This window comes from Rutilus rutilus (genome assembly GCF_951802725.1).
Source record: "Rutilus rutilus genome assembly, chromosome: 8".
Lineage (NCBI taxonomy): Eukaryota > Metazoa > Chordata > Actinopteri > Cypriniformes > Leuciscidae > Rutilus > Rutilus rutilus.
Genome location: NC_140222.1, coordinates 45,297,926 through 45,310,222, shown reverse-complemented (window position 1 = coordinate 45,310,222; position 12,297 = coordinate 45,297,926).

Sequence of the window (12,297 nt, the reverse complement as noted above, 5' to 3'; positions counted from 1 at the left end):
CAAGCAGTAACATAGGATTGAAGGGTCCTGGGAGATACTGCTTGGAGGATAGTGTCGAGTGATGCGTCAAGCAGAGGTTTTAACGGATGGGTTACGGGAATATTAGTTCTGAATAGCGAGGAACTGGAGTTGGGAATTGATCCGCCTCTGGAGCCAGCATCCTGAATTTCTGAAACAGAAAACGAGACAGAGAGTCAGCGATTTGGTTTTTTGACCCAGGGATGTGTTTAGCAATGATAATGAATTGGTCGCAAGCCGAAATCCAGATGAGACGTCTTAAGAGTGGCATCAGAGCGGGTGAATGGGAACGGCCTTTGTTAATGCAATGCACTGTTGCGTCGTTGTCGCAATGCACTAAAACGCTACTTGCGGCCCATTCTTTTCCCCACAGGAAAGCTGCTACCACGAGAGGGTAAAGCTCGAATAGAGCTGAGGATTGAGATATGTCCTGGAGCTGAGGTGGCCACGGAGCCGCGAATCAACGACCTTGGTAAAAAAACCCGAACCCTATAGAGGGGGCAGCGTCTGTAAACAGTTGGATGTCGGTGGGGGATGAAACAAGGTTGTTGTAGAAAAAAGAGAGGCCGTTCCACTGTTTAAGAAAAGTTATCCATAGCCCAAGTTCGTCGCGACATGCTTGGGTTATAGAAATGCGGTCTTCTAGTGAGTGGACGGAGGACGCGAGTGAGAGGAGATGCACGATGAAGGGGCGGCCCTGCGGGATGATGCGCATTGCGAAGTTTAGATGTCCGAGTAGGGACAGGAGTTCGCGTTTTGAAAAATTAGATTCTTCGAGGAAAGTAGAAGAGACGAGGATTATTCGATCGATTTTTTTCTTTGGGGAGGGATGCTTGGAGTTTGTCTGAATCCAAATTAATTCCTAGGAACTCGATAGATGTTGCAGGGCCCATGGTTTTTTCCTGTGCGATAGGAATTCCTAGCTCTGAGAAAACGTCTTGTACCGTGAGGAGGTGCGCAGCTGGGATAGCATCGGGAGGCGAGATTATTAGAAAATCATCTAACAGATGAATAAGGTAAGGAATTGCGTAGTTGTTCGACAAGATCCAGCAAACGGCTTCTGATAGCATATCAAATATTTTCGGGCTGCTTTTGCATCCGAATGTTAAACGTACTGCGAAATAATATTTCCCAAGCCAGCGCACTCCAAAAAGATGCCATGAACCTGGATGGATGGGCATTACTTTGAAAGCAGATGTGACGTCGAGTTTTGCGAGCCAAGCACCCTGACCTGCGATTTTGATCATATCGATAGCTTGATCTATGTCGTGGTATTTGAGCGAAAATTCGTCGAGAGGGATCAAGCTATTTATGCTTGGGAACGGGGAATTATGCGGGGCTGATAAGTCGATTATTAGACGTTTTTTACCCGAGAATTTCCTTGTAGCCACTCCGATGGGGCTGATACGAAACAGATTAAATGGCGGTTTGTCGAATGGACCAATCATGAAGCCAGACTCAACTTCTTTTTTGATCAGTTTGTCTACGACTTCAGGTTCTATAAGGGCGGATTGGAGATTTTTACATATGATGTTTTGGGAAAGCGGACATTCTAAGCCGGGCTTAAAACCATTTTTCAAACCTGACAGCAGATAATCAGTAAATTCGGCATCCGGGTGATGAGCTAGTTCGAAGTGCATGCGCAAAATATTTACAGGAGTCTCCCAATAATTTTTTGATTTTTTATTCACAGACTTGAAAACTGGACATACAATGTGAGCATGAGCGCCGCCACAGAAGCTGCAGATGTGCATAAACCTGCAGCGCGATCTTTGGCATTTGCCTGCATTGAAAAAATTACAAGGCTGCCTGCTTTCGTCAAAAGCAGAGTCCTGCCTTGCGCTGGTGGTTGCAGCACGCGGCACATAGCTGGTGGATCTAGCGTTGCTTTTTTCTGGGTAGGGGAGAGAGGAAGAATTAACCTTCGGGCACGACGTGGTCGTGTGTGTTACTGACCTGCAGACTGCGCAAGTGATGTTTTTACAGCCCAGAAACACCCTGCTGTGAAGATCCTGGTCGAGTGCGCCCCAGTATGTGCACTGGTTCCACTGTGCGACTCGCACGGCGCTTTTGGCTGAAAAAAGTCGGTGGTAAGTATAAAAATGCCCACCCCCATAGGACAGCGCGAGTTCGGCTATGATAGATTGGTAGTCATTCAGTTCGCGCCGCCTGTGGGGGAAAGCTGAACAGATTATTTCAGTGTAGCGGGAAAAAGCAATTGAAAACTCAGAAAACGAAAGAATGCGAGATGAGTGAGTGTTTTTCAGGGTGACCGAGAAATCCCCACAATCTATTTGATGGTCAGGTTCGGCTGAGGGGAGTAGAGAGAGAAGAGAGGAAAGATCTACATCCGCACCTGAAAGGATCTGTGCACGAATGTTTTGGGATACTGGTGGTGGTTCCATGGCGACTGCGTTGGACGGCACGGGCATCGGTGTTGCTGTGAACAGAGAATAAGGTGATTTTTGTAACATAGAGCTGGGAAGGGCGTGAGCCGGGTCTGCGAATGGCGGCGGCCTCACGCTTGGATGACCTGTTGTGGCTTGAAAAGGAAAGTTAGTTGCAGGATGCGAAGGATTGTGTGAATGAGCTGCAAACGGAGGCGGGCCAGTGCTTGATTGAGCTGCTGGAGCTGCAGGCCACTGAAAGTGGGCGGGGATGTAACCTGTTGGATGAGACTGTTGAAATGGATGTGCCTGTGCTGCTATCGGTGATAGCCCCGTGCTAATGTCTGCGACGGGAGCTGGAGGCCACTGAAAAGGAAAAGAGTTAGAAACAGCTGGAGAAAAAAACTGAGTGGTTGTGGGGAGGCCGCTGGGCCCGGCTACTTGCTGCGCTGTGGCAGCAGAAGCCATGGTGGAGGGCTGGGCCTCATCGAGAGGTGGGAATGCCATAGCGGAATCTGGTGCGCGGCCCAGGCTCGCTGAAGGCCTGTTGCTGCGTCTTGGTGGACAAAGCGATCCGGATCCTGTGCGGGAAGACGATAGTGGTGACTGGGCAGGCGATTTTTGGGCCCTACGGGCTTTGCTCTGCCTGTGGGTCGTCTTGGGCGTTGACTGTAAGGAAACGAACAGATCATACAGCTCCGCCTTGTTCATTTTCCGCGAAGCTTGTATGTCTGAATTCCCCAGTGCTTGTCTTAATCCGGCTACGGTCCATTTCCCGATAGGTGGGATCGTCGGAACGGCCGAGCGGTAGGAGGAAGCTGGAGAAGTAGATGGAAGTCTTGCCAGGGGCGGTGAAGACTGGCCACGGCGCCTTGGTGAGCGCAGGGCTGTTCGGGCCGGTGTGCGGCCGCGAGAAGAAGCCTGGCGCTCAGGTGCAACATCCGGCGTAGGAGGTATGGTCGTGGGACCGGTGGAATGCGCAGGTGCCTCCCTGGCAAAGTTTGCTTCTTCGTCAGAGGAAGAGCTTGGGCGTTGAGACATGGCTGCAGAGCTGAGAAGAAGCTACTAAACTGCTGCAAAAACTGTCAATGCAAAAACTGTCAATGGAATGAGGTGAGACTGCTGAGTATTTATACCTCTCACCATTGATTGCTGAGTGCTTTCCACTTGTGTTAATTATCTGAACGTGCTCCTCCCGAACCTTGTTAATAAAACATCATGTAGAGAGAAAGGTGCTAAAGGTATGCATTCGTTCACGCTCGCTGTGTAGGCAGAATGAGGGGAAGACATGTCAAAGATAAGACGTTTTTTACCGGAGTATTTCCGTGTTGCGACGCCGATGGAATTAATGCGAAAAGGCGAAAAAGGAGGGGAAGCAAAAGGGCCAATGACGTAACCTTTATTTACCTCTTTCTCTAGCAGATTAGAAACCACATCTGGTTCAGTAATAGCTGATTGCAGATTTTTAGCTATGAAAGAGGTGGTGAGATTGGAAAGGATGCCCACCTGAAACCCTTGAGACAGACCGGTGATAAGATAATCGACAAAAGTCGGATCGGGGTGAGAGGAGAGGTAGCTAGAGAGATTAGAAACATTAATGGGAGTAGAAGGGTGGTTCCAAATTGGGGCTTTTCCTTGGATTGGAGGTTTGTACCGGCGTGGACAGACCGATTTCGGGTGCGGATCCTTGCAGAAACTGCAAATGTGTTCATATTTACATTGAGAGAAAGAACAGACAGATTCATTAAAGTTATTACAAATAATAGCGCCTTTGTGTTCTGTGATGTGTTTCTTGCTGTCATATGGAAGCCTTACGTTATCAGCACCTTGGACAGCGTGCAACTCTTGGCTGGTGAAAGCTTTGGGGCAGAAAGACGGCGAGTGTCTGTGAGCGCTACAAATGTTACAAGCCAGCGTTTTTGCGCCGCCGAAATGATGAACGAGCAGTTCAGTGTCAGTCACAGACCAATATAGTCTGGAGTTAAAAAGCGAAATGAAGGAAGCAGATTTAGCGGAGAATGATTTATGGTATTCGTAGAATAATGTACCCCCGTAACGTTGATTGAAGTCTGCCATCATGGCTAAATACAAATCCAACTCTTCCCTTCGATCTGGGAAAACCTGACACAGAATGTCTCTGAATATGCTGAAAGCGATGACGAATTCTGCGAATGTAAGATTCCGTTGTAACCTCGGATCGGAAGTTTTAAGCAGGACTGCCACGTCACCACAGTCAACCACCTTCCTGTCAGCAGCAGGCGAGGGAAGCAGAAGTGAAGCAAGGTTTATATCCTTACCTTGGATGATGTTTGTTCTGATGTGAGGAGATACCGTAGCAGCAGCTGGAGAAACAAAATGCCTACCGAATAGCTGGGCAGGGGCTGCTGTTGAAAGGTTAAAGGATCAAGTTTCAGTTGGAGCGGAAACATCCTGAAATGGTGTCTGAGCCGGTTGGTGAAAAGTTGGCGGGGCTGAAGAAGCAGAAGCGAAGCTCGGGGATCGCTTAATCCGCTGGCAGGAGGACAAAATTGAGGAGTTACAGCGAAGTTGATAGCCAGATTCGGGCCATTGAAGTTAGCAGCTGAGTGTTCGAATTTTGACATCCTCGATTCCAGACTTTTGACGGTTTGGGAGAGGCTTTGAACCGCTTGGAGGAGTTGAGTGTTAACTCCGTCAGGCTCGGTGATGTCCGGATGAACAGGTGCCCGAGCGTGCAGCGTGGTTCTTTTAGCTGGATGTGGTGACGATGACTTCGCTGTTCTCTTTCTGCCGGCTTGTTTTGAGTGGCCAGACACTGAAGAAGTCGCGAGATTAGAGACGGACTCAGGTGGATTACCCAGAGTATTTTGGGCGAGAAGAAGAAGATCCTCTCAGGACAGACCTTGGCTGATGGGAATGCCGGCTGATTCCAGAGTACTGTACATGTCCTCCGTAGACCACGTTGCCCATAGCGAGTCACGTGCACACTTCCGTGTTGGAAGAGGAGAGGGCGGCACAAACTCGTCATCGGAGTCTGAGTAGTCGCAGACGATTGGGGTATCGTTGGACATGGTGGTTTAGCAGTGAACGCAAGCAATTGTTGTCGCGTCAGCTCTTTTATACGAAAAGTATAAAGACGTGATTGGAGAGTAATGAAGGTAATAAGTGACGGAGTAATTGAGTCTTCCTGGCAGAACTTAAGCTTTCATTTCCACTATTTCTGCCTCTTGTTCCTCCTCGTTGTTTCTTTCCTGCATTTGCACGTCCACTTGCTCCTCTTCATCTCCTTCTTCCTCCTCGTTCTCCATCCAGCACTCACATTTATTTAAAACCTCCTGGCACTTTCCAATCGTTGTAAAACTCTTACAGTTCCACGCAAAGTGACCCCTTTCCTCGCACTTATAGCGCCTGAATTCAGGACAGTCTTTTACCAGATGCTCCGGGCTCATGCACAGCCGACAGGTCTTCACTTGGTGGCTGTGCATCACCCGGATATATTGTGGTCCTTCTGACGTCTCCAGTTTTGTGCTGTACGGCAGGGAAATCACCTCTTTTGGGAACCTTGTTTTAATAAACCTTGTGCCGTCCTCAATGTCCGTGCCTTTTGATTTTAGAGATAGGGAGAACTCCCCATCCCTTTAGTTTATTTAAAATGTCCTCATCCTCTAAGTAGACCGGCAAATGCATAAAAGAAACTACGCAATCTCTGTTTTGCAGCTTTTTTACTTCACAGGTTATTCCTTTAATCATCAGTCCATCCATCAAATCTTCACAATATTCCTCTTTTTCCAAAGTCATTTCATATTCTTTTGCATGTTTTGGTCTTACTGCTAAAATCTTCCCTCTTCCAATCCTCTCGGTCACTGCTTTGATTATATCCTCTGCTTTTGCTTGACTTACTCCTTCCATTCCACAATCACTGTTGCCTCCTTCAAATACTTCCTCCTTTGAAAAGCTTTCTTCACTTCTGTATCCTTTCCGTTTCCAGTTCTTTGTCCTTGATCCAGTCCATTGTCATAATCCTTTCGTGGTTCTTCTGCCATTTCCAATCCGTTAGCTGTAGATCCGTCCATTTTCACAAACAAAAACAAACAACCACCCTCCAGACAGCTTTTGGCTGCTGTTAGGTGGTTTAACAAACAAAACAAAGTAAAAAAGGAAAACCCCAAACAAACAGTCCACAAGCAAACAAAAAAAATATCAAAACAAGCAAACAAAATGGTGAAGAGCCTTTCTCCTCCTACTGCAGCCAACACTTCCTCTGAGCTCTCTAGCACCCTCAAAGTGGTATGGCCGTAAGCGAAATCTGCTGCCAAAAACGGGCTATTTAAAAGGTTAGAACATTAGTGAAGTAAACTAAAAAGCTTACAGCACCTGGTATTCCCAGGCGGTCTCCCATCCAAGTACTAACCAGGCCCGACTCTGCTTAGCTTGCGAGATCAGACGAGATCGGGCGTTCTCAAAGTGGTATGGCCGTAATCGAAATCTGCTGCCAAAAACGGGCTTTTTGAAGAAATTCATAGATTTTTGCAGATTTTCTGAAGAAACTCTGCTGCCAAGACTGGGCTTTTTGAAGAAACTCAGAGACAATTTTAGGCATTTTGATATGCCTAACTCATAGGGCCCTATCTTGCACCCAGCGCAATTGACTTTGTACACCGACGCATCATTCCTATTTTGCACCCGCGCAAAGCGGACTTTTCCCTCCACAGATACACGTCGGTTAACTAAGAAATACACTTGCGCTCCCCGGGGTGGTTCAGCGCAAAGAGGAGGCGTGTTCCGGCGCAAACGTTCCCTCATGCTATTTTACAGGTTTAGAAAACAATTGCGCCACTGACCGAAAAAAAAACAGTTTAAAGTCAGTGGCGCGTTGTGCATGTTATTCATATGCTATTTTAAGGGCGCATGCTTGGCCTTAATCAATGTAGCGTGTGCACAACGCGCATACACTTTGATTCTCTCATCTACACACAGACGCAGCAGTTATTTTTGCAAATCATACATTATTACGATAGATAGATAGATAGATAGATAGACATTTTATTATAAAAGCATACATCTAGCTTACACATTTACCCAAATTATCATACGCCTGTTTAACCGAAGTTAATTTGGGTGTGTTTCTCCATCCCCAAAGTCCCTGACGAGAACGTCGGTCTCCTCTGCCTTGAACTGCTCCTGGCGCGCCCCTGGCAAATCCGCCGTTATAATAGGAATCCGCTTTAGAACAAGCGCGTCTGCTCTTAAAGGGAATGTGAGATGTCGCTCTGATTGGTTTATTTCACGTTAGCCCAAACCACGCCTATGAATAATGAAGCTACTTCAGACCAACCCCTTTTAGATTTGCGCCAGGCGCAAGAGTCATTTATCCCGACGGGAAAATAGCAACAGCGCCAAGACCTGCCCACAAAGTTACTTGTGCTTTGCACTTTGACACTTGCGGTGCAGATCGTTAAATCCCAGGCGGTCTCCCATCCAAGTACTAACCAGGCCCGACTCTGCTTAGCTTCTGAGATCAGACGAGATCGGGCGTTCTCAAAGTGGTATGGCCGTAAGCGAAATCTGCTGCCAAAAACTGGCTTTTTGAAGAAATTCATAGATTTTGTCAGATTTTCTGAAGAAACTCTGCTGCCAAGACTGGGTTTTTTGAAGAAACTCAGAGACAATTTTAGGCATTTTGAACAATCTCTTAGACTCTTTTTTTTTTTTTTTTTTTTTTTACCCCAAAATGCTTACAGCACCTGGTATTCCAAGGCGGTCTCCCATCCAAGTACTAACCAGGCCCGACTCTGCTTAGCTTCCGGGGTCAGACGAGATTTTTTTATTTTTTTATTTAAAAACATTATTTTACATTTAAAACAAAAACAAGAACAAAAACAAGAAACAATACAACAGAGTCAAGCAAAACATCTTTAAACATTTCCAGGTAATAAAACTCCAAAACCTTTACTTGTTTTAACAGTATGCATTATTTCTTATTATGCATTCTTCAAATATTTCTATTTTCTCATACTTATTTCTCCCATACATTTTGCCTCCTCTATTTTCTTCAGTTTCTCTTCTAAAATCACTATTTTATTTGCATCTATCCTTTCTTCTGACACTTTTTTCATTTCTTCTTCCCATTCCTTATTTAATAATCTTTCTTTACTTTTCTTTATTCTTTGCATTTTCTTTGAATATTCAATAGATAATTTTTTATTATCTATTTTTAAATTATCCCACGACACACTTTTTGCTTCTTCATATAGGACATTATTAATGCTATTTATTATGCGATTTTCTACATCCATTTTATAAATGTCATTTTTTAAAAGTTCCGTATTAAAAACCCACACCCCTGGTCCTCTCTCCACCCCACTATAATCAATAATTACATTTTAAAAATCTTGATCACTTCCACTAAAAATTTTGTAAAATACTTTTGTAATAAAACTTCCTACCTGTCTGTTACATAATACCAAATCAATTCTACTTTGTTTTAAAACATTGTTAACCATGTGTCTTCTTGAATATTCTCTTTTTACTCTGTTTCTATCCCTCCATAAATCTATAAATCTGTTTTTCCATAACTTTCTTTAATTCGTTTCTCCCAACATCTGCTCTATATACCATATAATCCTCCACATCAATTCTTTCTAAAACAGTATTAAAATCACCAATTAGAATCACATTGTTATAATTCTCTATTAAAACATCCATTTCTTTAAAAAAAAGTAGCTCGTTCTATATCTTCATTTGGTGCATGAATATTACATATTGTTTTTTCTTCTTCTTTTCCTTCTACCTTTACCACCAATGTCCTTCCTATATTATCTGTGAATATAACTGTTGCTTTTTGTGTTGTACCCCTTCTTATTAAAATTGCTACTCCTTTTTTCTTATTAGGATCATTATTGTAAAAAAAGTTTTTCATCATTCCATCCTGTCTCTTGTATACATATTGTCATTTTTCTTTGTCAAGTGATTAATATTTTCAAGTGGTATTTCATAGTTGACAATCCCCTTGAGTTAATTGGAACTATACTCAATTGACTCATATAAAAAATAAATGTAACATAAAAACAAACAAAAAACCACATCACCTTTTTTCAGTCTCTCTCCCCTCTTCCTCATTTCAGCTTTTTTCTTTTCTTTTTTTCTTTAGATTCTCTTCTTATTCTTTGTTTTTCCATCACCTTCTCAATACTAGATGTACCGCATGGCGGTACAAAATATGACCGCAGCTCAGGCCTGCACTGGCTTTCCACAAAAATAAATGACGTGGAGCAATTTGGCTGTATTGCGTGTTTATTTATATGTATGTGTGTGTGTGTGTGTGTGTGTGTCTGTGCGTGTATGTATGCGTGCGTACATGTGTGTGCGCGTGTGTGTTTGTGTGTGTGTGTCTGTGCATGTGGATTTGTATGTGTGTGTATGGGTGTGTGTCTGTGCGTGTGGATGTCAGTGTGTGTGCATGCTTGCGTTTGTTTGTATTCCTGCATGTGTGTGTGTGACAGTTAGGGTTGCCAACTTCAGAAAAGGAAAATGCGGGACAATCGTGGTTATTTATAGGAAAATGAGGGACACTCAAAATATTTGTACTGTATCACACAGTGTACGTCATTTCAGTGTCTGCAGTTAAGTTTGTGTTTAAAAGGTTATCAGACATAAACACATTTGTATTGCTTAACCTATTTATGTATTTAATTCTAAAAATAATTTTAATGTCATACATGAAAAAAGTCACATTACAAACAAACCATAGTTCAAAATAACAGCATTTATCTAAAATAGAAAGCTTTTTTAACATTATACACTAGGCTTACAGTTCAAAAGTTTGGGGTTAGTAAGATTATTTTTTGGGAAAAAAAATAAAGAAAGTAATTGCCTACTTTTATTCAGCAAGGATGCATTACATTAATCAAAAGTGACAGTTAAGATAATGTTACAAAAGCTTTCTATGTACTTTCTAAAAGCTTTAAAACATTAATAATAATCAGAAATATTTTTTGAGCATATTATTCCCTCAGGTAGATTACATGTTTTCTTGCGTGGCTGGATGTTAGACTCATGAACAATAATCACGTTGTTTGCATTCGCCAAAATTGATTAGCCGAAATCAAAACGTGGACAGTGAAAGGAAATTACCGTTAGCGCGAGACGAGTCCGGCTTGAAGCGGAAGCGACCAGACGGCAGAGGATGTTCGCAAATCAAACAATGATTTGTCTCAAAACAGTGATTAAAAAAAGCTGTGATTGGATGATGACAGGTGTCGGTGATCATTCTCAAGTGTCGTGGTCAGCACTGCTGCTGTTGCTGTTGCATCAGTCAGTGGTTTATCAGCTTGTCAAAAAACGGGACACGGGAGGTCACGCACGGGACAAATAAATTAGGCCCAAAATACGGGACGTCCCGCCTAATTCGGGACAGTTGGCAACCTTAGTGACAGTATCATCCTAAACCAGCAACCCTTCGCTCAACACCACCATCTACAGGCCAATGAGTGTACAGTCTCTAAATGTGCACATAAATGAATTTATTTTATACCCCCCCATGGATGAAATTCTACGAAACTTAGCATACCCCCAGAGGATGTCAAGTTAATCATACACATGAAATATGGTGCAGTTCTGAACATCTCAACTGAAGATAGGGGCGATTAAAGCAGAATAATATTGCATTTTCATTTTTTATGGGAGGGGCGCAAATCACAAATGAGTGATTATGGGCTACACTGCAAAAAATGCTGTTCTTACTTAGTATTTTTGTGTTGTTTCCAGTCCAAAAATCTAAAAATTCTTAAATCAAGAAGCATTTACTAGAGAAGTAAAACTACATAAGAAATTCTATTTTGTTTTCAGATAAACAGAAAGTATCTTAAGTGATTTTTGCTTAAAACAAGCTAAATTATCTGCCAGTGCAGTAAGGAAAATAATCTTGTTTTAAGATTATGTTTTTATTAAGTTTTTTTGAATTAAGTTTTTTTTTCTTACTGCACTGGCAGATAATTTAGCTTGTTTTAAGCAAAAATTACTTAAGTTACTTACTGTTTATCTGAAAACAAAAAATAATTTCTTATGTAGTTTTACTTCTCTAGTAAATACTTCTTGATTTAAGAATTTTTAGATTTTTGGACTGGAAACAACACAAAAATACTAAGTAAGAACAGCATTTTTTGCAGTGTAGGTTGATGTGGGCCCTTAAGACCAACATACCATAAAAATTTCTTCATCCTCGGTGCCACAGTTCAGGTAGTTATTTAGGAAAAACTGAATTTTTTGGGTTTGGGGGGGGCCCAGTGCGGGGGGGGGAGTGGCCCCCGGGGACCAAACGAAATTTTTCCGTAAAAGTCTAGTGGGGCTACATGCCCACCAAATTTCATGTTCCCCGGTGTTTCGGTGTCCCTGGTATCGTTGACGAAAAATTCAGTAGATGACAAAAAAAAAAAAAAAAAAGCATAGCATAGCTAGCGGCGGTCATAATTAATTTTTGCTGTTGTTTTCAATCTACTTCCCCCACTCAAAATGTTTCTCTTCACACTTTCTTTCCCACCAAAAGTTTTTTCCTTTGTGTCTCTTACCTCCTCTTGGTTTGTACTGTCCTTTACTCCATCATCATCTTCTTCTTTGTTTTCCATCTCTTTATTCCACCCATCTTCAGTTTCACTCAATGTTGCACCTTCCATCTCTTTAATTTGTCCATCATTAACAGTAGTTTGTTGTATCTCAGTCTCTGCCGTATGCACTTCCATTTCCTTATCTCCGTTGTCCTCTCTCCTCATGCAGTCCTCCTTTTCTTGTTGATATAAATCCTCCGAAATTCCATTCACCTCCTAGATGTCGTCTTTCCTTCCACAACTGCTTGTCTCCTCCATTTGCTCCTGCACCTCTGTCTCCATTTCTGAATGATCCTCCTCGTCAGATTCAC